The sequence below is a fragment of the Lissotriton vulgaris genome, chromosome 1_1 (genome assembly GCF_964263255.1).
Source record: "Lissotriton vulgaris chromosome 1_1, aLisVul1.2, whole genome shotgun sequence".
NCBI classification, from domain to species: domain Eukaryota; kingdom Metazoa; phylum Chordata; class Amphibia; order Caudata; family Salamandridae; genus Lissotriton; species Lissotriton vulgaris.
Genome location: NC_141685.1, coordinates 1,010,180,754 through 1,010,204,445, shown reverse-complemented (window position 1 = coordinate 1,010,204,445; position 23,692 = coordinate 1,010,180,754).

The following is a 23,692-nucleotide window of genomic DNA, read 5'->3' as shown; positions in this document are numbered from 1 at the left end:
TGCTCATCCGCCTGAAAATTCGCAAACAAAAAAACCCAGCCCGCTCCTTTGCAGGAAACGCACCCAAAATCTGGAACTCTATCCCTGTTGACATCAAAGCTACCCCCTCCTTTGCAAAATTCAAAAGACTCCTAAAAGTCCTCTACCTCAACCGTACCTTCCTGAACTGAAATCCGTGACTTTCAAGCCTCCACACGACAGTCACCTGGCAATGCGCATCCACTGCCTACCTCATTCCCTCTCCCCAACCCATTGCCTTGGTTCACCGCTGCTCGGAGAAAGTCTCAGCCGAAAACTTTGTCCACAAATCGAGATTACCTCTAGACCTCTCTACCTCAATGGTGCACCTTGGACCCCTAGACCTCTCTACCTCAATGACACACCTCGGACGCCCAACACAATTGTAACTTTTGAACACTTATGAATACATTTATTTTATTCTATACCCTGTATTTGATTTCTCTCCTTCGTGCTGTAAAGCGCTCCAATACCTCCTGGTCTGGCCAGCGCTATAGAAAACTTCTTAAATAAAAAATAAATAAATATTCCATACAATAGACGGCTCTGCTGTCTGAGGATATGTGCCAACATGAGTGACTGTGTGTGTTCTTTGACCAATTCCACAGCTGTTGAAACACAAGCAAGTACTTGGTCATTCAATACTTTCGGATGCAAAATGAGCAGGCCACATTGTCTATTTGGATTCTGACTTCTTTTTCTTTTATCCACTGCAAGAAAGTCTCGAGTCCTGAGCTCCAATATATTTATGTGAAACTTAATTTTTCCTGGAACCAGTGATTAATGATCAACTTTTGTGTGTATATATCTGTGTCTTTCAACAAGACAATCGCTGTTAGAAACAATTGTGGAACAATCAGGTTTAACTCGGTGCACTGCGACAGAATGTGACAGTTTCGTCATAAAAAATTGGTTTCCTTGCGCCCCGTTTAATCGGGATTTTGTTGTCCCAGTGACATCTTCAGACTGCCCACTTGACAAAATCATCCAACTCTAATAAGAGAGAGAAACATAAACTTCATTTTCCGAGCAGAAGTTAGTAAAAAGACAAACTGACATTTGACCTCTTTCCTTGAACAGACAGAAAATGTGTCAAGATAAAAACAAGATTTAATGGCATCTTTATTGCTCATTCACTTTCTGAATGAACAGAACACCTGCTCCTTTCCAGTCTAAATTCACTGGGACTAGTAGGTGCTAAAAATAACTCGACATGATCAAATTCTACTCGCAATTGCGAGTGGGCGAGTAGATTTTACAGCACCTGTGGTAGGAGGTATCCAAAGCTCTGAATGTTTAAACTGCACACCTAGACTCTTGTATTGGGGTCAAATTGGCCTGATTTAGCAGTAGAGACCACCAAATCTCAAATATCTACACTGAGTAAAGATTCATATAAATTCCCTAGCAACAAAACTGCATTGCTGCTGGAGCCTGGCACTTAGTAAAAATGTGTAGTGTTGCTAACTTCAGGCTAAAGTGTAACACCATAAATTAGAATGGCTAACGGTCTACCATCAACAAGGTTTACCGATGTCACAAAGTCTCCGAAGTTCAATGCCTCAAGTATGTCTTGGATTAGGAACATTCAGAAATTCTGTTTTAAAATTGGTTTGTATTCCTGAGGTCCATCACATCCCCAACATTTTCTTCTGTAAAAACAATTGCAAGGAAAACATTTTACCTTGTAATCTGTGTCCTCATTGAATCACTTTATTGAGCCATCTTTAAAATCTCCAGTAGCAGCTGAGCCACATGCTGTTTTTGTTATTTTCCAGGTAGCCACACTGTAATCATTCCAAAAACCAAATGTTTGCAGTTATTTTCTGCCATGCTCTCAAGTAGTGCTGGGCAATCCTTCCCATTGATGATTATGCAGTCATGTCTACCTAGGCTGGTCTACACCAGTGGAAATAGAGACACCCTACTTCTTCCAGGACGATCAAATGTTTTACAATTCAATACGATCTTTGCCAGTGACATTGCTGGTGCAGTTGAGAGGATATGTAACCTTCATATACTCTGTATTATCAAAAATAACCACAAAAGCAAGAAACCTGGTTAAAGTTCCTGGGGCCAGATTTACTAAGCACTTGTGTTGTCCTTGTATCACGCAAGGCAACACAAGTGCTTAAGGGACATTTACAAAGCCACGCAACTCAAACAATAATACTTACCTTTGGTAACACCTTATCTGGTAGAGACTCCACCTAGCCGCAGATTCCTTACCTTAGAATTATCCCCAGGCTTCAGACTGGAGACAAACAATCCTGAGCTGTGCAAGTAGGTGGTGTCATTTGGCTCTGCATCGGCTATGTTGGGTGCACCAGATGTGGCGCATGTGGCACCTATATAAGTACAATCCCAATGAGCTGTCATCAATTTCTTTTTGTGACTTTCCAGGCCAAAAGTGCAGAGCCACATAGAATGATGATGCACTGGTGTGCAGTACTATGGGCATCAGAAGGATAATCCTATTCAGAAATTAATTCACTGAGCCGGGAGGATGGTAGGGGCGGTAAGGAATATATGGCTTGATAAAGTCTCTACCAGATAAGGCAGTACAGAAGGAAAGTAACTTGTTCCTCTGACAGACTTCTAGTTGCCGATCGCTCACACCTTTGAATAGATACCCAAAAAATACCCCCATGGAAGTGGGTCTGCAAGCAGATTAAACCAAAAAGTTAGGTAGAACTGAACAGCCAAAATGCACATCATGATGAGGGAACTGAAAGTCCAGACAGTAATGCTTGGTGAACATGTGCTGTGATGCCCACATTGTTGCTTGACAGATGTCCAGGACAGGGAACCTTGCGAGCTAAAGCACAAGTTACTTACCTTCAGTAACGATATATATGTAAGAAACATTAGATAGTTATAGATTCCTTACCTTAGAATGACCCCCGGGCGTCAGACTGGATCTGGAAAGATTATTCGTCACCAGTACCTCTGCACACGGAAGGTGGCGTCGGTCGGCTCTGCGTTTGTCATCTGGATTGCCGTGATGACGTTGTGGCAGCTACTTAGACGACACCCTCACGCACTGACGTCAGTTCTGTACACGACTTTCCGCGCCAGAAACCCACTACTAACCATAATCAGACATATGGTTGTGCATCTGAAAAAAATACATTAGTTATAGATTACTTACTTTAGAATAGGCACCCCAGCAATACCAACCCTGGTGGTGGGTCTGCGAACTAAGATCACATCAGGAAGTCCTGGAGAAGAGAATGGCCAAAGAAGCAGGCTCTCCATACTTGGCTGTCCAGGCAGTAGTGTTTGGTGAACGTGTGCAGAGATGCCCAGGTGGCCGCCTGACAGATGTCATTCAGAGGTACTCCTCTTCCCAAGGCAGTAGTGGCTGCCATCGCCCTGGTGGAGTGAGCGCATAGCCCGACTAGAGGCTCCTTTTTAGCCAGAGAGTAACAAGCCTTAATGCACAATATGACCCATCGAGAAATGGTGCGTTTTTGTACGGCCCAACCCTTCTTTGCACCCACGTAGCCAACAAAAATTTGATCATCAATCCGAAACTGTTTTGTGTGATCCAGATAGAATGAGAGCGCACGTTTTGGGTTCAGACCGTGGAGCCTATCTTCTTCCTTTGAAGGATACGGAGGCAGAAAGAAGGTGGGCAAAGTAATGGTCTGCCCAATGTGGAAAGCAGTGACCACCTTAGGAAGAAAGGACGGACGGGTCCTGAGAACCACCTTGTCCAGATGAACAGACAAGACGGGAGGTTTGGAAGAAAGAGCCTGGAGCTCACTCAAACTTCTAGCGGAAGTGATGCCTACCAGAAAAGCAGTCTTAAGACTTAGAAGTAAAGGACAGTTATGAAGCGGCTCAAAGGGAGCGCACATCAAATAAGTTGGTACAAGATTTAAGTCCCACTGAGGCATAACGAATGGAATTGGAGGAAAAAGATACGTTAAGCCTTTCAAGAAACGGTTAACTACGGGGGACTTGAAAAGAGAAGGCTGCTCTGGAAGCCGAAGGAAAGCAGAGATAGCAGAAAGGTAGTCTTTGATAATGCCCATAGCAGAGCCCTGCTGGGCTAAAGAGAGAAGGAACAAAAATACTTCAGAAAGAGGGGCAGAAAGGGGATCTACAGCCTTTGCTGAGCACCATGCCACAAATTTGTTCCACCTGCAGGCGTATACTGTCTTTGTGGAGGGATGCCTGGCTGCCAAGATTATGTCACAAACTTCAGGAGGCAGGTCAATAGACGTCAACTGCTGCCGCTCAATCTCCACGCAAGGAGGTGGAGACTGGACAGGTTTGTGTGGAGGACAATCCCCTGCTGCTGCAACAGAAGATCCTCCCAAAGAGTCAGTCGGATCAGAGGATTGAAGGCCATGTTGAGCAGCTCAGGATACCAGACTCTCTGTGCCCAATCTGGAGCCACAAAAATGACTTGGAACCGGTCGCGCCTGATCTTCAGCACTCTGGGCAGAAGTGGTAAAGGTGGAAAGGTGTACAACAGACCGCAACTCCACTTGCCACAAAAAGCGTCACAGAGCGAGTGATGCCTTGGAAACTCCGACGTGCAGAATTGCTGACATTGCGTGCTCTCTTCGGTGGCTAATAGAACTAACCAAGGATCTGCCCACTGTCAAATGAGACCTTGCACCACCTCAGAGTGAAAATGCCATTTGTGATTCATTATGCACCTGCGGCTGAGTTCGTCCGCCCTGGTGTTCAGAGAACCTGCCAGGTGTTGAACCACCAAGGAAATGCCTTGATGTTCTAGCCATGTCCAGAGGCAAAGGGCCTCCTGACATAGGGTCCAAGACCCCACCCCACCGCACCTGGTTTGTTGCAATAGCACATGGCAGTGGTGTTGTCTGTGAACACCTGCACTACTCTTCCCCGTACAGAGGGACGGAATGCCTTCAGAGCAAGACGAATCACCAAGAGCTCCAGAAGGTTGATGTGAAGCCCGGACTCCGCCGGAGACCAGAGTCCTCTGATCTCCGCCTCTCATATATGGCCGCCCCATCCCAGAAGGGAGGCATCCGTCACCACAGTTTGGTCTGGTTAGGGAAGGGAGAGGGATCTGCCACTGACCCAATCCTGGTTCATGAGCCACCACTGCAGTTGTCGAGCAGTGCCCTCCCAGATCTGAACGCAATCAAACAGATTAACCTGATGCTGCGCCCACTGGAACTTCAGGTCCTACTGCAGAGCCCGCATATGCCACCTGGCATGATCGATCAGCAGGATGAAGGAGGCCATGAGGCCCAGCAGCCTCAGGGTCATTCTGACTGAAACCCGGGACGGAGGCTGAAAGATCTCAATGATAGCCTGAATATTCCAGATTCGCTGTTCGGGAGGATAGACCCGAAACTGCGTCGTGTCCAGAACTACTCCGATGAAGAGGAGCTTCTGAGAAGGAATCAGGTGCGACTTTGGCACATTGATGGAGAACCCCAGCATATGCAGGAGGTCGGCCGTCGTCTGGAGGTGGAAGATGACTGCCTGGGGCGATCCCGCCTTCAATAACCAGTCGTCAAGATAGGGGAAGACTGAAACCCCTGATCTGCGTAGATGAGCTGCTACCACCGCCATCACTTTTGTGAACACCCGAGGGGCGCAGGTAAGGCCAAAGGGGAGCTCGGTGAACTGAAAATGCTCGTGGCCTACCATGAACGGTGGGCCAGCAGGACGGGGATGTGAAAATAAGCATCCTGTAAGTCCAACGCTATCATCCAGTCTTGCAGGTCGAGAGTAGACAAGACCTGAGCAAGTGTCAACATCTTGAACTTCTCCTTCCGGAGGAGGTGATTGACGTCCCTGAGGTCCAAGATAGGACGCAGGCCCTTGTCCTTCTTGGGAACCAGAAAGTAGTGGGAGTAGCAACCACGACCTACTTCTGGGACAGGAACAAGCTTGATGGCTCCCTTGGCGAAGAGAGCTGTAACTTCCTGTTGGAGAAGGGCTAGATGATCCTCCGACAAGCGTTGGTATCTCGCAATGGCATGGCTGGAGGGGTAGTCTCGAAGGGGAGGGAGTAACCCCTTCAGACTATTTGCAAAACCCACATGTCCGAAGTGATGGTGAGCCAGTGGGGGAGGTGATGGCGAATCCTGCTGCCCACTGGAACTTGATGGGCCTGAAAGGTCGGACTAGGAGGGTTTGGAGGCTGCTGCGGGGGGAGGGTTGGTGAACTAGCCCACCCACTGGCCCCCAGAACCATGACGTTGGTTCCCACGTCCTCGGCTGCGTGAAGGTTGGGTAACTTGCTGTGGCCTGTGGCCCTAGGTGGGATGTAGCAGGGCACCCCTTCCGTGCCCACAAAAGGGGCAAAAAGCAGACTGCGCCGGCCGGGAGGAGAGGCCCAAGGACTTGGCCGTAGCCCATGAGTCCTTGAAGCGCTCTAGGGCGTTGTCTACTTTGTCACCAAAAAGGCGACAGCCATCAAAGGGCATGTCCATCAAGGTGTTCTTGACATCCCCTGAAAAACAAGTGGACCTCATCCAGGCGTAGCGTTGAAGCGCTGCCGAAGTTGAAATGGTCCAGCCTAGAGAGTCGGCAATGTGCAGCTCACAATGGATCGTAAACTTGGCTGAGCACTGTCTGGGCCTCCTTCGGACACTGAAGCAGAACTTGCACCACCGTATCCCACACGGAGTGCGAATAATGTCCCAAGTTGTTTACGGACCGCAGTCCTAAGCTGGCGGAAGTGCATATTTTCCATACCAAGATGGTCCAGCTTCTTGGATTCCCTTTCTGGTGGAGCGGAAGGGAAGGTGGTTTTATAGGTGGAGGCTTGGACCACTAAGCTCTCTGGGGTAGGGTGTTGGGAGAGGAAAGTGGGGTCACCCAGAGCCGGGCGGTGGAGTCAGGTGATCATCCTGTCCACGGGAGCCCCCGTGTTGGGCCTGGACTAGATGTCCAAAAGGACATCGGTGAGGGCCTCATTAAACGGAAGCAGGGGCTCCGAAGAGCTCGCAGCTGATTGAAGCACCTCAGTCAGGAGGCTAGTCCTGACTGCCACCATAGGAAGCTTGAAGTTGAGAGCCTCGGCCGCCCTACGCAACACCACAGCATATGACGCTCCCTCCTCTGTGGCCATGTAAGGAGGAGATAACATGCCAAGGTCAGGTGAAGTGTCAAGACCACTGGCATCCCCCAGTTTCTCTCTCCAGTCCTGCTCAGTCTCTAGTTGGTCAGTTAAAGGGTCACCTGACCCCTCCCAGTCCTTCTCATTTTCCTCTGGGTGCCACTGTGGTTGGAAAGAGACCCTAAGAGTGAATAAAGGCATGAAAACCCCACCCGGAACAGGATCCGGCATCGGGCGACGCCGGCCCTGCTCAGTGTCCACGTAGGTAAGGAGGCCGGGGTCAACGCCGGCAGGGAGGCTGACCGGCGTCAGACACGGTAGTGGTGCCATCGGAAGCGGTGCCGGGGAGGTGTAATAAGATCAACCGGCACTGATCTGGATCCAAGGGGGGCCTGCAGCGCCGGGGTCGGAGCCGCCGGCAGCGAAGACCTAGGACCCCCAACCGAGTCCGTGGGGCCAGAAGGCAGGCTGGCAAAGATGGCATGCATTGCCTCGTAGAATGTACGAAGCTGGGCGGGGTTCGCTCCGGGTCCCGGAAAGTAAGAGAAGCTCTAAGTCGACCCTTCAGGCTCCGCACGTGCCTCGTCAGATCAGCCGACCGACGAGAAGTCAAAGAGCGATGATGCTTCTTTGACTTATTCTTACGCTTCGACTTAGTGCGAAGACTTCCATGACTTCGAGCCGGAATAGCGATGGCTCCGCGACCGGTCCCTCGACCTCCCTCTCAACTGGGACCTCGAACGGCTCGGAGCCAACTGCTGGTGTTCAAGCAGCTTTCAGGACCACTCCTGCAAAGCCTTCGGCGTCAACAACCGGCAGTCGGAGCACGACTTGGGGTCGTGGTGGCGCTCCAACCAAAAAAGACACATGATGTGCCGAACCCTTACTGACATCATGCGATGGCAGGAACCGCAGGCCTTGAAACCGGGCATCCCTCGTGCAACTTACGGAGTCGAAGAAAAGACCTCGACAAAAGTCGAGAAAAAGTTAGTCAGAAAATGACAGATACCGCTTTTCCCGGATCTGCGCTGGTTAGCGTGGAAAAAGAAAGAACTGACCACGACGCCAACAGATGCAACCTCCCGATGTGCAAAGGTACTGCTGACGAAAAATCTTTCAGGATCAAGTCTGACGCCTGGAGGTAATTCTAAGGTAAGGAATCTATAACAAACTTGTTTCTTTCAGATGCAGTATTCACAGCATTGGCTCTGGTGGAATGAGCAAGCAAGTCCTCAGGGATTTGCTTTATGGCCAGTGCGTAGAAGATTTTAATGCAGACTGTTATCCATCATGAGATGGTTAATTTCTGCACAACCTTTCCCTTCTTCACCCAGATATACCCAACGAACAGTTGATCTTCCACCCGTACAACCCTTTGGTATGATGAAGGTAGAACAACAGTCTTTTTGGGTCCAAGTGGTGGAGCCTCTTCTCTTCGTTAAAAGGGTGAGGCAGAGCAAAGAATGTAGGCATGGTGATATTATGGCCAATGTGAAAGGGTGTTCAACGTTCAGAAAGAAGGAAGAACAGGTCCTAAGACCCAGCTTGTCTAGATAGTTGTGTAAGGAGGGTGCCAAGAGACTGATTGCAGTACGTCGACACTCAAAGTTGATGCTATGACCACCAGCAAAGCTGTTTTGATAGCGAGTAGGTGAATTGAGCAGTTGTGCAGGGGCTAGAAAGGGTGCACACAAGAAAAATGGTAAGACCAGGTTGAGATCTAATTGGGGCATGATGAATGGTCTTGGAGGAAACAGGTGTTGAAGTCCCTTGAGAAACCTAGTCATAAGCGTGACTTAAACAAAGAAAGTTGGTTCAGCAACCATAACAAAGCCAAGATAGCTGACAACCTTTAATGGTGCCTAAAACACTAGCCAGAGAAATAACAAAAATAACTTGGGAGAGGGGTACAGAAAGAGGGTCAATGTTCTTGGATGCACACCATGTCACAAACATATCCCAGAGGCAGGCGTATACTGTTTTAGTGGAGGAATGCCTGGCCGCTGGAATAACATCACAGACTTTGAGAGGAAGGTAGAAAACTGTCAACTGTTGCCACTCAATCTTCACACTTGAAGGATAAGGGTATGCAGGTTCAGGACCCTGTCCTGTTGCTGTGACAAAAAATCCTCCCATTGGGGCAGCTTCATTGGAGCTTAAGATACCATACTTTCTGTGCCTAATTTGAGCCCACATATGCCATTGGGCATATGCTACCAGCAGAATGCAGGAGGCCATGAGGCCCACAGCCTCATAGACAGTCTCACCAATACCCAGGATAGAAGCTGAATCATAGTCCGAATATCCTGGACTCACTGTTTGGGAGGATATACTGAAACTGCAGTGAATCCTCAATAACTCCAATGAAATAGAGTGAATGGGAGTCAGGTGTGTTTTTGGCACATCTATAGCGAACCCTATCGAATGCAGAGGTTTGCCATAGTCTGTAGGTGGGAAGTGACCGTCTGGGACAAGACAACTTTCAACAGCTAATTGCCGAGGTAGGGAAAGACTGATCTCCGCAGATGTCCTGCAACCACTGCCATCACTTTGGTAAACACCCAAGGGGTGCTGGTAAGGCCAAAGCAAAGCACAGCAAACTGAAAGTGCTGTTGGCCCACAGTGAACTGTAGGTAACGTCTGTGGGCAGGCAGGACTAGGATGGAAAAATATGCATCCTGCATGTCCAACACTACCATGTAGTATTCAGGATCCAGGGCAGACATGACCTGCACTAAGGTTAGCATACTGAACTTCTTCAGGAAGAAGTTAAGAAGGTGCAGGTCTAGAATAGGTCACAGAGGCCTCCTTCGTTTTTGGGCATCAGAAACTAGCAGGAATAGCACCCATGACCTATTTTCAATACCGGCATCCTCTCAATGGCTCCTTTGGCCAAAAGGGTGAATGCTTCCGAACGGAATAGTGGGGTGGTCCTCTCGCAGCCGGTTGTAAGTGGGTGACATGGGGGGGCGGGGATGAGGGATTGGGGGTTCCACAAAGGTGATAAAGTAGCCTCTCTGGACGATGTGTAAAGCCCACCTGTTCGATGTTATGGACTACCAGTGGAGCAGGTAACTGCAGCTCCTTCTCCCCACTGGGTACCAGTGCAAGTGCTGGTATAAGGGCAAACTAAAGGGGTTTTAGAGGCTGCTGCTGCCAAGTGGGTGGAGATTGAGGCCGAAAAGGTTTGGTAGCCTGCTGGTTTTATTGGCTGGGGGAGAAAGTACTCAGTTGATCGCACCTCTTGTAGCCAGAGAGGGGGTGAAGGCAGGCACAGGTTTGCGGGGGTCATGGAGAGGCCCTAAGACCTGGACATAGGTCTGCTGTCTCCAAAGCGCTCCAGCACAGAGTCTGCCTTTTGGCCAAAAAGACAAGAGCCATCAAAGGACATACACATGAGGGAAGCTTGGACATCCACTAGAAAGCCATTGGTGCTCAATCAGGTGTGGCATCAAAATGCCAACAATGAAGCAATCGCTCTGCCCAGCTAATCGGTTGTGCACAGTTCACATTTAATGGTGAACTTTGTTGCATCTCGCCATCTGATGGGGCTTAGATGACATTACTCAGACCTCCTCTGAGACCATAGGCAGAACGTGCTCAACCGAATCCCACACAGTGTATATCAGCCCCAAAGGCATGCAGTGAGCATGGCTCTGATCTACTCCGAGACCATAGGCAGCACTTGCTCAACTGAATCCTACATAGTGTATCAGCCTAAAAGGCATGGGGTGTTCACTGACCGCAGTACTAGACAGGCTGAAGAGAAAATACCCTTGCCACAGCTATCCAGCTTTTTGGATTTCCTATTTGGTGGAGTGGTAGGGAGTGCACCGGGGCTGATCCTGGAGGTGGTGGCTTGAACCAACAAGCTTTCAGGGGTGGGGTGCTGGGAGAGGAAACTGACATTCACAGGAGCAGGGCGATGGCAATGGCATGGGCAATTGTCCTATGCGGAGGGCTTGGACAAGGCCAAAAGTAGGATATCAGAGAGGCCTTCGATGAATGGGAGGAGGGGTTCGAAAGTGGTAACTCCCAGCTGAGGCACCTCCGCCAACACGTTTGTCTTGACTGCCACACAGGGCAACTGAAGGTCCAAGAGCAGAGCACCACCATTTCAAATGAGGTTCCCTGCTTGGTAGGGGGAGAGACCAAGTCAGTGTCCTGTGAGGTGTCTAACCCACTGGCATCTGCCAGTTCCTAATCGCAGTTGTCTTCTGGTACATCTAGGGGCGGTGGAACAAATAGGGATCCTCAAACTCTTCCCAATCATTTCACTTTCCAGGCCCATCAAAAGAAAAAGGCACAGCCTAAAACTAGGAGGGATGGTACCAGTCGTCGTTGGTATGGCTCCGTATCGGAGTTAAAAATTATGGGGTTGTTGCCGCCACACGGCTTCGGTGTTGCCGGGAACAATGGCACCAGAGCGGGTTTTGTGGAAGATCATGGCCTCATGGGTGGAGGTGAATGGCCTTATATAACTCCTTGACTTGGGTGGGGTCACCTGCTCCAGAAAACTCTGGGAAGGGTGGAGTAGACCTAGGAACAGGGTCCCTGGAGGAGTGAAGCCTCGAGCAGTCTTGTCGTTCCCGCACCTCATCCGGTGACTAGGACCAGTGTGTAGAAGTATGCCTCGATTTTTGACTTTTTGCACTCGTGGGACTTACCAGACAATTTGACTCAGACGATGATTGTCAGGATCAGCTCTACAAGCAGTCCCAGAACCTTACATGAACTGGGATGAGAGAATCGTGAGATCATCTCGTATTTGGCGGCGAGAAGCTTCGGGGAATGTTACCCAAGCACATTCAGGTTCATGGTGCAGCAGTCCTCACAGGCCTGTGGCTTGTGGTCTCCCTCCAAAGACCACAAACCAACCAAGTGTGGGCCTGTCACAGACTTCTGCCTGTGACAGGCACCATAGGGTTCAAAACCTGCTGTCTTTTTTTGGGGGATGACATTCCTCACAAACCAGGAGAAAAGATTCTCAAAAAGTTATTTGACAAAGAAAAAAAATAAGTAAAAAAGTGACTAGGTAGTAGCTCCTCCAGATCTGCGCTGACTGGCGTGGAAAGAATTGATGTCAGCACACTGTGGTGGTGCCTATATAGGCACTGTACGTGTCACAACCAGCTCAGACACAGCCAAGCCCAGTGCCACCATCTACTGGTGTGCAGGGGTACTGCTCCAGAAATTCCAGACTCAGTCTGATGCCGGCGGATAATTCTAAGGTTAGGAATCTGTGGCTAGAAATAGCATAGCTTTGTGTCAATTTTCACCAGCAAAGGAATGCAATGCAGCTCCTTGCGCTAGCCTCTGCTGGGGAGGTATTGCATGGGCATTCCTGAGCATCTTTCTGACTTTCTTTCTAACTAAAGGCATTCTTACTTCATTCAAACCTTTTACCGACATTCAAAGCCTCTAGCACCTCTTTCTCTCACCATCATATCCTTTTCCTTATTACTTTCCCCAAAGTTTCACAGCTTATGAAGGAAGAAATTACAAAAACATATCCCTGGGACGTTGAAGTGTTACAACCTGTGATCCAAAATAGCCTAAGCAGGCACAGCTACATGAGTCACTTGCACTAGCTTTGACCTCAGACTACTTGTAATTCCCATTCACTTTTTGTATTTAATTCTAACTAATTATTAAATCATTGGAACAGAAGCCATAAGGGTCGTGCAAGGGTGTATCCGCTTCCTTCAAGTGATCCAACTTCGAAATTAGGAATCATACAAGTTTGGTCTTAGTAGGATCTCTTACGGCTTAGCCAGTACCCGTTAATGCTGCAAAAGCTCATATACGTTTTGCAGTGTCCCAGAACAGCTCTGTAACACACTTGCTCCTTATTTTTTGATCACAGTTCTCAACAAGTCCAGCCAATATGAAACATTCTAACATTCCTGGTACTTCTTAACTTCTAGCCTCCTAGTTCTCCAAAACCAGGACTCCCAGAGTGCATTCTGCAGAACACATAAAAAGAGGCGCACACATCTAAGGATAGCTTTTATGCAGGAAAGCATTCCTTCCTGCACAACTTTCTTGACCACACTGCATCCACCCTTGCAGCATGATACAAGAGTTCTTGTTTTGGGGCAAGACTCCTACAAGTGCGTCAGCGCAAGGAGAGCAGAAGTGAATCATATCTTAGTAAATATGATGCATTTCTGTGCTGTCCTTCTCATGCATTGCAGCAGGTTTAGTAAACCTGGGCTTAAATATGGGACTAGACTGCACTTTTCAAAGAGCTTAAAGACCTTAATGTTTCAGTATCAACCTTTATGTCTTGAAATGCTTGATCCACATGCATTCTTATCAACCCTTGGTCATGGAAGGACATACTTAAGACTCCTGAGTGCTCCTGCAGATGGAAAGATTTGTTTTACAGATAGACATCTATGAAGGGTGGCACCACTTGGAGGAGCTTTGTGTTGGCAGCAAACATTGCTGCATCGATAATTACTGTAGAGGAAAGCCTGCCTTCTCCTTGGTTTTCACTTCACCTTGTTAAAATATCCAATAGTGGAGATATGTTGTTTGACAGCTGGCGATTTTAATGTCACAGGCTAACTACCACATTGGTGATTTTAAGATACTGCTGCAAAGAAGGCAACTCTCTTGCTCAAGGCACCGAACTTTTCCCACTCTCCATCAAGCAACACATTTCTTGCAAATGCTTTGCTGCATGATCAGAGTTGTCAACTGCTGAAAAGAGATTCATTTTTTATTTGAATCCGACAACTGACTTGTGAACCTGCTAGGGTTGCTTATGTGTTTTCTCTATCCAAGCCATGTTGGATGAAATGCTGGCCGGATTCTTCGTCAAAAGACACCATTCTTCCTGGATATGATTTTCTAAATTGAATTTTCAGCTTTTGTACCTGAAGGAAAAATGAAGCCGGATTTTTCTATTAAAAGAAGTGGCAATTTTCATTTTTGTAAAAGCCCAATCAGCTGAGCTGTACCACTTTCCTATGTTGTCCAGAAGCAAGTCCTTAGGAATTGGATTTGACATGCCATCAACAGGTGCAACAGTCAACCCAATTTGAGTGAGGAGCATCTTGGAGACCCCCTTCAACATCATCTTGATCCCAATATGTTCCAGCATTGTCATCTCCCAAATAGTCATCTTAACTACCCCTTCTTGAAGGGATAAGAGCTGTAGCAGCGGTGCACCCCTTCGGAAAGTGCAGCTGAGGGTGAGATAATACTCCAGGAAGAGGAGCCTAAGGCACTTGATGTAGCACCACTGACCAACAGGGATCAGGTTTTTGGACAGTTGCTGTATATAACAAGAACCTGGTTACAATGTCATTAGAATATTCTCTAAGAGTCCCGGAAGTTCGCAGAGACTTGCATCGTGTGGCTGAGGATAAAGCATGTGCCTCAAATTGTATATGCATTGGTTTGCATAGCTGAAGTAACTGCCCCGCAGTTGTTTGTCTGGGTCCAACTCTTCCTCCAGAATAAAATGAACATTCAGATCCTGTGGCCCTTTGCACGTTTGGGCACAGAAAAATTGTCCCTCCAATTAAACATTCTGCTCATCGTCATCCTCCTCCCCCCTCCTCATTGCCTCGTAATAGATGAGGACAAAACTTGTGTAAAATATGGTGAGCTGGTATCAAAGTGGGCTTTAATGGTGCTACCTTAGACAGAGGTATGAATGGTACAGCAAGTGTAGGGCAATTTTGAAGAGACAGTGTTACGGCTGAAACAGATGTAATAAAGATACAACTAGAGTCTCCTCAACAAAATAGACCTAACAGAAGTCATGGATGACCTAGTACTGCTGACGACACATGAACTGAAGCCGTGCAGACAATGACTGCAGAATGGTGAGAATAGAAGGTATTAGTCAATAATGACATGCAGACAGGAACTATTTATGAGAAGGTTCGACAGGAACAGCTGATGAGCTAGAGCAAAAGGTCTTTGTCACTAAAGAAGGGCTGACGAGAAGAGTTTATCTACACAGAAATGGCTTTTGTTTTTTTACCAGGAGTCAGAGTTTCCACATTGAAAGCTTTGTTTTCTTAATACATTTAAGGCCTGTGAAAGAATCTGCACAGAACTTTAATAATAAAAAAAAAGTTAATCTATTTCTGACCTTCATGGCAAGTTTTGTGCAGAGCAAAGGATAACAAGCATTGGCAAAGCCAATAGGTCTCACCTTTTGGCCTTCTAAGTCTTTAGCCGTGCAGCACATTATCCTGGGTTAAAAGCCAATAGGTCTAAGCAACCTGAGACTTGTAGGTTCAGAATGGAAGACGAGTGAGAAGCTGTAGAGGCGTCAGGGGATCAGGCTTCTAAGTTAGGAGCAAGTTACTCAAAATTTGACGTGAGCAAGCATCCACATATGCAAATTCTAAAGTCACGGCCGCCCATAGCCAGAATACTGCTTTCCTCTCGGTCCACCACAGCCCAGCTCGGGGCACATTCAGGCACATTGAGTAGCTGTATTATCAAACAGTGAACTAACTTTCCCCCTTCCAGTGGGCCTTGTACAAGAGAGTGTGCAGCTGCGATGAGCGATCATTTAGCTAAGAGCCAGTTTCCTCAATCCTAGTAGCCTCAGTGACGGCGGAGCTGCTCTTATGTAGTTTATTTTGTTTAATGTACTGTGTAATCGGCCGCGGTGGTCCGACGCGTTGTTCTGGGACATATTAGATAAATAGGTTAGGCAACACGTCAGCAATACACTGCCACATGAGACAAGAATGGCTTGGACACTCCCTGGAACTGCTTTCTATTCTTTGCTGTACGCTGAGCCACCAGGCACGACAGGTTACCCGCAAACGTCACGGAAAAGACAAAAACAGCTTAGGAACGCCCCGCAGGAATGCCATATTGTGTAGGCCCTTCTGGGGTGAGAGTCATGGGAAGGGAGGAGAGGTGCCGACATGGCAATGGGCAAAAAATGTGCTGAGTTCAGAGAGAGGTCCGAGTCGGGAAGAGCGGAGAAAGGAACAATAGCCTGCACGGATGTGAACAGGCACGACCCCAAGACATCGGTAGATTGAAAGGAGGGAAGGCAGGGCATACGACCCAAAGACATCAATAGGTTGAAAGGAGGGAAGGCAGGGCATACGACCCCAAGACATCAGTAGGTTGAAAGGCGGGAAGGCAGGGCATACGACCTATAGACATTGGTAGGTGGGAAAGACAGAAGGCAGAGAAACATAGATATGAAAAAGTTGGTGCACTTGAGGTCAGACAGGCAGAAAGAAGAGTGCGCCGTTGACCAGAGACACAACAGTCGACGTGAAAGATGGGATCGCGGAAAAAGGATACTGCCATCAACAGAATACGGAGGGAGCAGAAAGGTTAGATTTTGTAGCACGTGCTCTGGCTGTCTAAGGCTGTTTTAATGCTGTAATTAACACCCCTTATTCCCATCCATTGACGGAATGTTGACATTCTCGGAAGGATTGGACCTCTGACTCTGTCGGATGAACACCCATCTCTGCAGCTGAGGCAGCAACCCACCAATCCATCCTATGGGCGCGGATGAGGCATTCTCGGCTCCGAGGTGCCCTCAAGGGCAATGAGCAATGAAGCGTATTAAGAACTAGAGTAAAACAAGGTTTCAGAGGGGGGTGAGACTCGCACAGCGTTTACCTTGAGGGAGCGAGCAGCGGCGTCATCTGTTTCGAAAGTGCGATAATTGCACACAGATGGCACTGCTGCTCGCTCCCACAAGGTAAACTCTCTACATGCATGAGTACTCATTGGAAACAGTGCAGTACATGCACGAGTTTCCAAGAAAGTACGGAGTGATTCCAAAAGGTCACTCCAAAGCAGCGTTGCGCACTGCGTAGGCAAGACCTAAAAAAGGGAGGTCCTCAGAGAGCATTTTTCCATTTTAACTCAAAAAGGGTCCTTTGCTTTTAAATACAGAAATCAGAAATGACCTGACTCCACGTGGCGTAAATCTGTGAAGTAGTTTTGAAGAATTGGCCTTAAAAATGTGCTTGTGTTGGGCATAAAGAATTTTAATTCAAGATATATCAAGAATGTTCACTCCGGGACATCTGGAACCCCCCCTTCCCACCCTCACAAAATTGCCAGATTGTCTGAGGGACATTTTTCTTCCTTCAACCATTTGTAATTATGCAGATCAGGAATTCCAGACTTGCACCACTTTTCATACCACCTTCCCATAAGAAATTCTTAGGAGGCACTGCTTTCTCCACGCAACCCTCAAATTGCTGGAACTCACTGCCAGCCAGCGTTAAAAGCACCCAGGAGCATACACACTTCTGAGGACAGCTTATTTTCTGTATACCTGCTCCAAACCACATTATAGCAAGAGCCAAGAAAACAGGTGCACCCTCAAATGCAATCGTCAGTACTATTGTGGGCAATAATTGTTATATGTGCAAGTATTTCCAATCTGTGGGCTGTACTATGCAGTGGTCAGCAGCAAATTGTAACTTATACCTCATACATTCACATAAGACATATGCTGTGTGGGTTCTCCATCATCAATACTGTATCACAGGCAAAAAACTGACACCACCAAATGAACAGACATGGAATATTTGAAGAGATTCGTCACACACTGGTGGACAATTCAGAGTACTTTAATACAGTCAACCACTGCAGGTCCGAAACATCTACCATGGGTCTCCAACCTTTTCTGTAGTGGGTGCTACTTCTGATTGGTGAAAATCGTGAGCTACTGAAGGCTAAGCAACTTGTGCATTATCTGACACCCCAAGCCCAGCTTCCTTGACTAAGTGTAATATCCACAGAGCCAGATACTACAGTTTGAATAAAACACATGGGCTAGGGGCACTATGACAGGGCTGCCATGTGTTTGTGAGATCGTGGCCTTTGGGGAGGCCGGAACTTGTTTGCAAATTGATGTAATATATCTGTAAGGGTGACTGAGAACTTGTGACGTATGTACTTGTGGCACAGGCCATACCTTTCACCATATGTAGCTATGTTACACATAGATCACATGCAAACAACTATTTTTTTTATGAGAAAAATTGAAAGCTCAGAAAATGTTCTGTAAAAATGTCCATAATACAGAACATTTTTCTTCACCTAAAATTTCTACCACTTAAAATAATGCTGTTTTTTTCCAGTTATAAATGTGACACCATGACTACCAGCCTCTGGGAGCAAGATGCTTACTGTATGTAAAGGTGACAATTAGAAATGGGAGAAAATTAAACTGAAGAGTTAACTTTGTTTATGTGGATTCCATAAAACTCATCATTTAAATGTTCTCCAATGTCCAAGTGTCATTGTACAAGCTGCAGGCCTGTAGACATAGAGCTAAATTTATAAGGGTAAACATACAGCCATTTTTTTTAAGTGGTAGGAGTTTAAAGTCATGAAAAATGCTCCATAGCACATTAAGACAATTGGCTTAATTAAAAGTGGAGGAAAACATTCAGGCTTAATGATTCATAGAAATATTTTTCTTCACTTTAAATTTCTCCCATTTAAAAAATCTAACGGTTTTCAGTTATAAATACTGCACAGTGTCTACTGGCCACTGGGAGCAAGAAGCTTCCTGTTTGAAAATGCAGCACTGAATTGGAAGAAAATTTAATTGAAGACTTACCTTAATCATTAACACCTTAGCTGCTATGGAACGTCCAGCTCCAGTGCTGGACGTTCCATTGCGCAGGTGCAGTTGGAACGTCCAACGGCCGACGGCAGCACTCCCGAGGTAGTGGTGCCGTCGGCCGTTGGACGGGCGCAGCGCTTAAGGTGTTAAGGTGACTTTTCATTTTCTCCAATTTTAAAGCTTGGACAATTCAGTGCAAAACCTGCTAAGTAGACTATAATCATAGGGAATCCCTCAAAGGGATCTGCAGAGCTGTTCAAAGCTAACCCCATTCTAAATACCAAAAAAACTGCACATCTGTCTCTAGCCCGCTAATATGCATCACATTGCTATGCGTTGCATTCCATAACCAAACACTAACAGAAGGGGTAGTAAGCTCTATATAAATGCTACAATACAATAAAATCACAGAGGGTTTAAGAGATGCCTCTTGTGCTTCCTCATCTTGAGAATATTTGGACTTTCTTTTCTTGGATGCTGTGTCCTCGTGACTCTACCTTTCGGGTAGTAAAGCAAAATCTACATTCATGTTCTTTAGGCATTTTATTAAGAAAGTCTGACAATTGTACTTTATAGGTAAGTGGGGAGAGTGAACATAATAAATACACACCAAATAACAGTTGTCAGCATTATTCTTCCTACCACAGATTATACATTGTTTAAAAAAAATATTCTTCGTTGGATTGTCAGCCATAACTTAAGAGATCCTCATGTCCAAACCCAGAGGAAAAACACAAATAAAGTTGTTTCCATAGCTTAGAGGGACTGGTAGATAGTCCAGTAGTTAAGAAAACTGTGGAAAAAAATAGGAGTTAAAATAGTAGTGCCAGTTAGAGCACCTGAGGATTTCCTCTTGCACTTGATGAGCGGTAGAAAATAGATAGTGTCGCCCCACCTTTAGGAGTTGAGCTCTCTGCCTTGCCACCATGTCACATGAGGTGGATATATGTATATATTATATAGCTGCAACAATTTTAACAGTGTATATGACTGCTGGTACGTAAACATGGATTAATGATTTTGAATACGGGGAATGATTGAAGTCTGTGAATCTTTGAAAAATACAGTGCTGGATAAGTGATACAACAATCATGCTGATCATTCCATGAATGATTCAATTCCCACAAAAGGAGGACACCTGTCAAAGAGCCAGCATAGTTATTCAGAAAGCCCTATAAAACACGAGGACCAACATACAACATAAAAAGTCTCCTAACTTTATAAGCAAAACTGAAAAAATGACATCTCACATAATGCGGTGCAATCCAACACTCCCTGAATATCCAGTGTTGAAGAAATAGTCAGCGTATCCCCTGGGTGTAGAAACTCTGGTTTGTTATCTGGCGGGTCCTGATGAAGGTGGTGTTTATTCGTTCTTCAAACCACCGAAACGCGTTGACCAATGCTATTTAGATCTTGCTATATGCAGTTGCTAAAAGTGGTCAGGGAGATTGAAACCAGCTCTATGTCTCCTACTTTCCAGAGATATGTTGTTGTCAATGAGGTATGAATGTATTTGATAAGTATGAATGCATGAGAGTTTGTTGAAAAGATGTGGTTGTTGTTTCCTCACCTGGGGTTATATGATGCCTAGCTGTGAAATTGCTAACATATTGAAACGCGATTACACGTTTACAATATGTATTTGAGATGTTTATATGACAAAAATAGAAAAAAAAATGATAAAAAAAGAAGATGTTTATATAATAAAGGATAACAGAAAAACAATTTTGATAATAGAAAAAAGAAAGAATAAATTGATTTCAAAATCACAAATATGTATGTCTGTATTTTATGATCGTTTAATTGTATGTACAGCCCATGTTGAATTAATTATTGAATCGCAAAAAAAGAAATTTAGGTCGCGAGGGAGTTTTCTTAATGTGGTTTAGAGGACCAAATGACTCGTATGAAAGGGTTCCTGCGGTCGTTATCACTTTTTTTTTTATGGGAACATTAGGCTACGAGGCTGTGTGCAGATTTGAGATCTCTAAATAAAAACATCATAGTGCATTGTCATCCACTACCAAAAATACAAGAAATGTTAAATTCGGTTAGTGGATCACAATATTTTTCTATAATAGATTTAAAATCGCCATACCATCAGGTTACATTTTCGGGACAGTTCGGAAGACTTAACTACTTTTGTCACACCTTTTGGAGTATACCAGTAAGTCCGACTGCCTTTTGGTTTGGTGTCGGATACTAGTGTATTCTAAAAGTTGATAGATCATTTGTTTGATGGTTTAGCTGGTGTACAGGCTTTTCAGGATGACATCATGGTTCATGCTAAAACAGTAAGTGAACATAATGTCATCTTGAACAAAGTTCTGGAAATATTGGAGAATAGAGGAATCACTGTAAGCAAATGAAAATGTAAATTTCTAAATACTAGTGTGGAGTATTTAGGACATACAGGTTGTTAATGACAATGAATATACAGTAGCCTTCAGTGAGAGGTTCAAGTGAAGCAGAAAAAAATACAGTACTATTGAAAGAGGTTTCAGCGAGCGTTTGGGCAGTCGAGAAATTGAGAATGTATCTATGGGGTAAAGAATTCGAAATGGTCACTGATCACAAGCCACTTTTGTACATGTCTTATGGATTGAAAGGTAAGGCAACTGCTTCACCAAGGTTGATAAGACTAATGTCTAAATTGCGGGAATATCATTTTGTGGTTAGACATGTTTCTGGTGGTTTGAATACGAGCAGATTGGTTGTCTAGATCACCCATTGATGAAGTGGAGGAATACAGTAATGTGAGTGATCAGGAAAGTGTAGCATCAGTAATTGACACTACAAGTCGGTCAGAAGGATCCCTTTCTGAAAGAGAATGAATAGAAGCTATGGATTAGGACATTGTTTTAAAAAAAGGTAAAAGAATTTACCATAAAAGGATGGCCATCAAGCAGAAATATGCAGAACACATTGAAAAGCTACAGGCAAGTTGCGGATGAATTGACCATAGATGATCAATTACTTTTAAGACACAATGTTTTTGTTACACCATACACTTCGAGAGTTGATTAAATTAGCAAACGATGGACACCCAGCAGCTACAGCCGCAAAGAGATTGTTAAGAAGACATTATTGGTGGCCAGGCATGGATAAGAATTAGATGGAAGCATTGATGAATGTTTAGAAGTGTAAGGTCAGATAAGCATTAAAAAACGTCTAAGAAACAAATGCACTTGGTAACCCTTCCGGAAGGACCATGGTTGAAATTAGGAATTGACTTTGCAGGGCCGTTTAAGTCTTTGACTGAAGATGTGCGTTTTTTAAAAAGTGTTAACAGACTATTATTCAAAGTGGGTGCATTATGATTTTAGCTCTACATTAACTACAGATATGGTCATTGAGTTCTTAGAAAACATTTTTGCAAAAGAGGGAATTCCCAAAATCTTAGAGTCAAATAACAGGGCTCAGTTAACATCGAAAAAAATGTTGGGCTTCCTGCATAAATATTGCATCAAACAAGAAAAAACACCTCTATATAATCCCTCATCTAATGGTTAAGTGGAGACAGTGTTGTAATGTAACTTGTCTTGTGCATCCTCCCTATGCTTACCCCTGCTCTACTGCTTGGCCCTTGATGATGTCATTGGAATGTTGGGATGGTTGAACAGTAAGGAGATTATTTGTTAATTAAGTTATGTGCTGCTTCAAAGACCAACTTGTATGTATAGGTATTTTAACTGTTTAGTTGTCTTATTAGAGCGGTATATCATTAGCTTGGAAGGAAGATTGTACTTTTTACCAATAGAATGTAGTAACAAACTCCAAACTAGTTCAGTTGTAATCATGTGATATTAGCTTTACAATAACAATAATACTATGTTATAATTATGTCTTACAGAGCTTGTTGATGGTTAAAGTCCTGATGAAGGCATATTGTATATGTCGAAACGCGTTGACTGGATACCATTTGACCACTTTTTTTATCTGTTTTGTGAATACATATGTATCATTATTTTTATCAATTGTGATTAATGTACTTAATTTTTACTATCCCTTTTTATCAAATTAAAATATGAATATTTTTTCTAACTGAGCTAGTTTGTTTGTTGAATCTATTGTGTATTTTCCTCAGTGTATGCCTGGGATTGTTATTTCTCACATATTGTTGACCCTGTCCCAGGATATTTATCCTCATCAGGGGGTCCTTGCTACCTACAGCCTGAACAGTAAGGAGATGTCAGTTGGCATTAGGGGCTGAGCAGTGGATCTGCTCCTGGTGGGGGTCTCTACTCTATCTCATGGATCTGAAGAAGAAATAAAGTTATGATCCTGAACTACACCTACAGACTACGGATCTTTCTTTATTGTAACAGACAGTCAATAGATTTCTGAAAGAAGGTATAAATATGGCGTGGTCTTCAAATTTGCCTGTAAAATAATTTTTGAGGAAGGAAATTGCACGCTTTAACAGTACCCTGCATAGAGTAACAGGTTATTCTCTTTAATTGACTGTAGGGGACTGGGGTTTGGTTAAAAAAAAAAACATAAAAGTCAAAAGGGGAATCAAAATTTTGTTCACCTAAACAAATTTAAAAGGTATCTGAGAGCGCTGTATTACTAAGGTGATAAAGGATGGTGGAACAAGAATGCATTGGTGTTACTGAAACAAGGACAAGAAAATGTTTTCAATAATTCAGAAGAAAATAGTTCATCACATGATTTTTTTGATGTACAGGGTCTAGAGGTTAATATTCAAGAGACACAAGAGCATAGTAATACTAATTGTTTTGAAAATGAAAATGCAGATTGTGAACTTGAATTACAAGATAATGCAGTAGAAACTAATGTTTGTACAAGGTAAAAGGCAGTTGTACCTGTTACAATCAAATATTATATTCTTTATTAATGCTCATGGTCATGTGATCAAGGCCCTTCTGGGCGGAAACGTGTTATGGCTGCCATGTAACCTAGTAGAATAAAATAAACTTCAAACACTTACTCTGTGGTCCGTGCTCCATTTTTCAACAAAAGAATCGCCAGTGGCGGGTGGAGTGCTC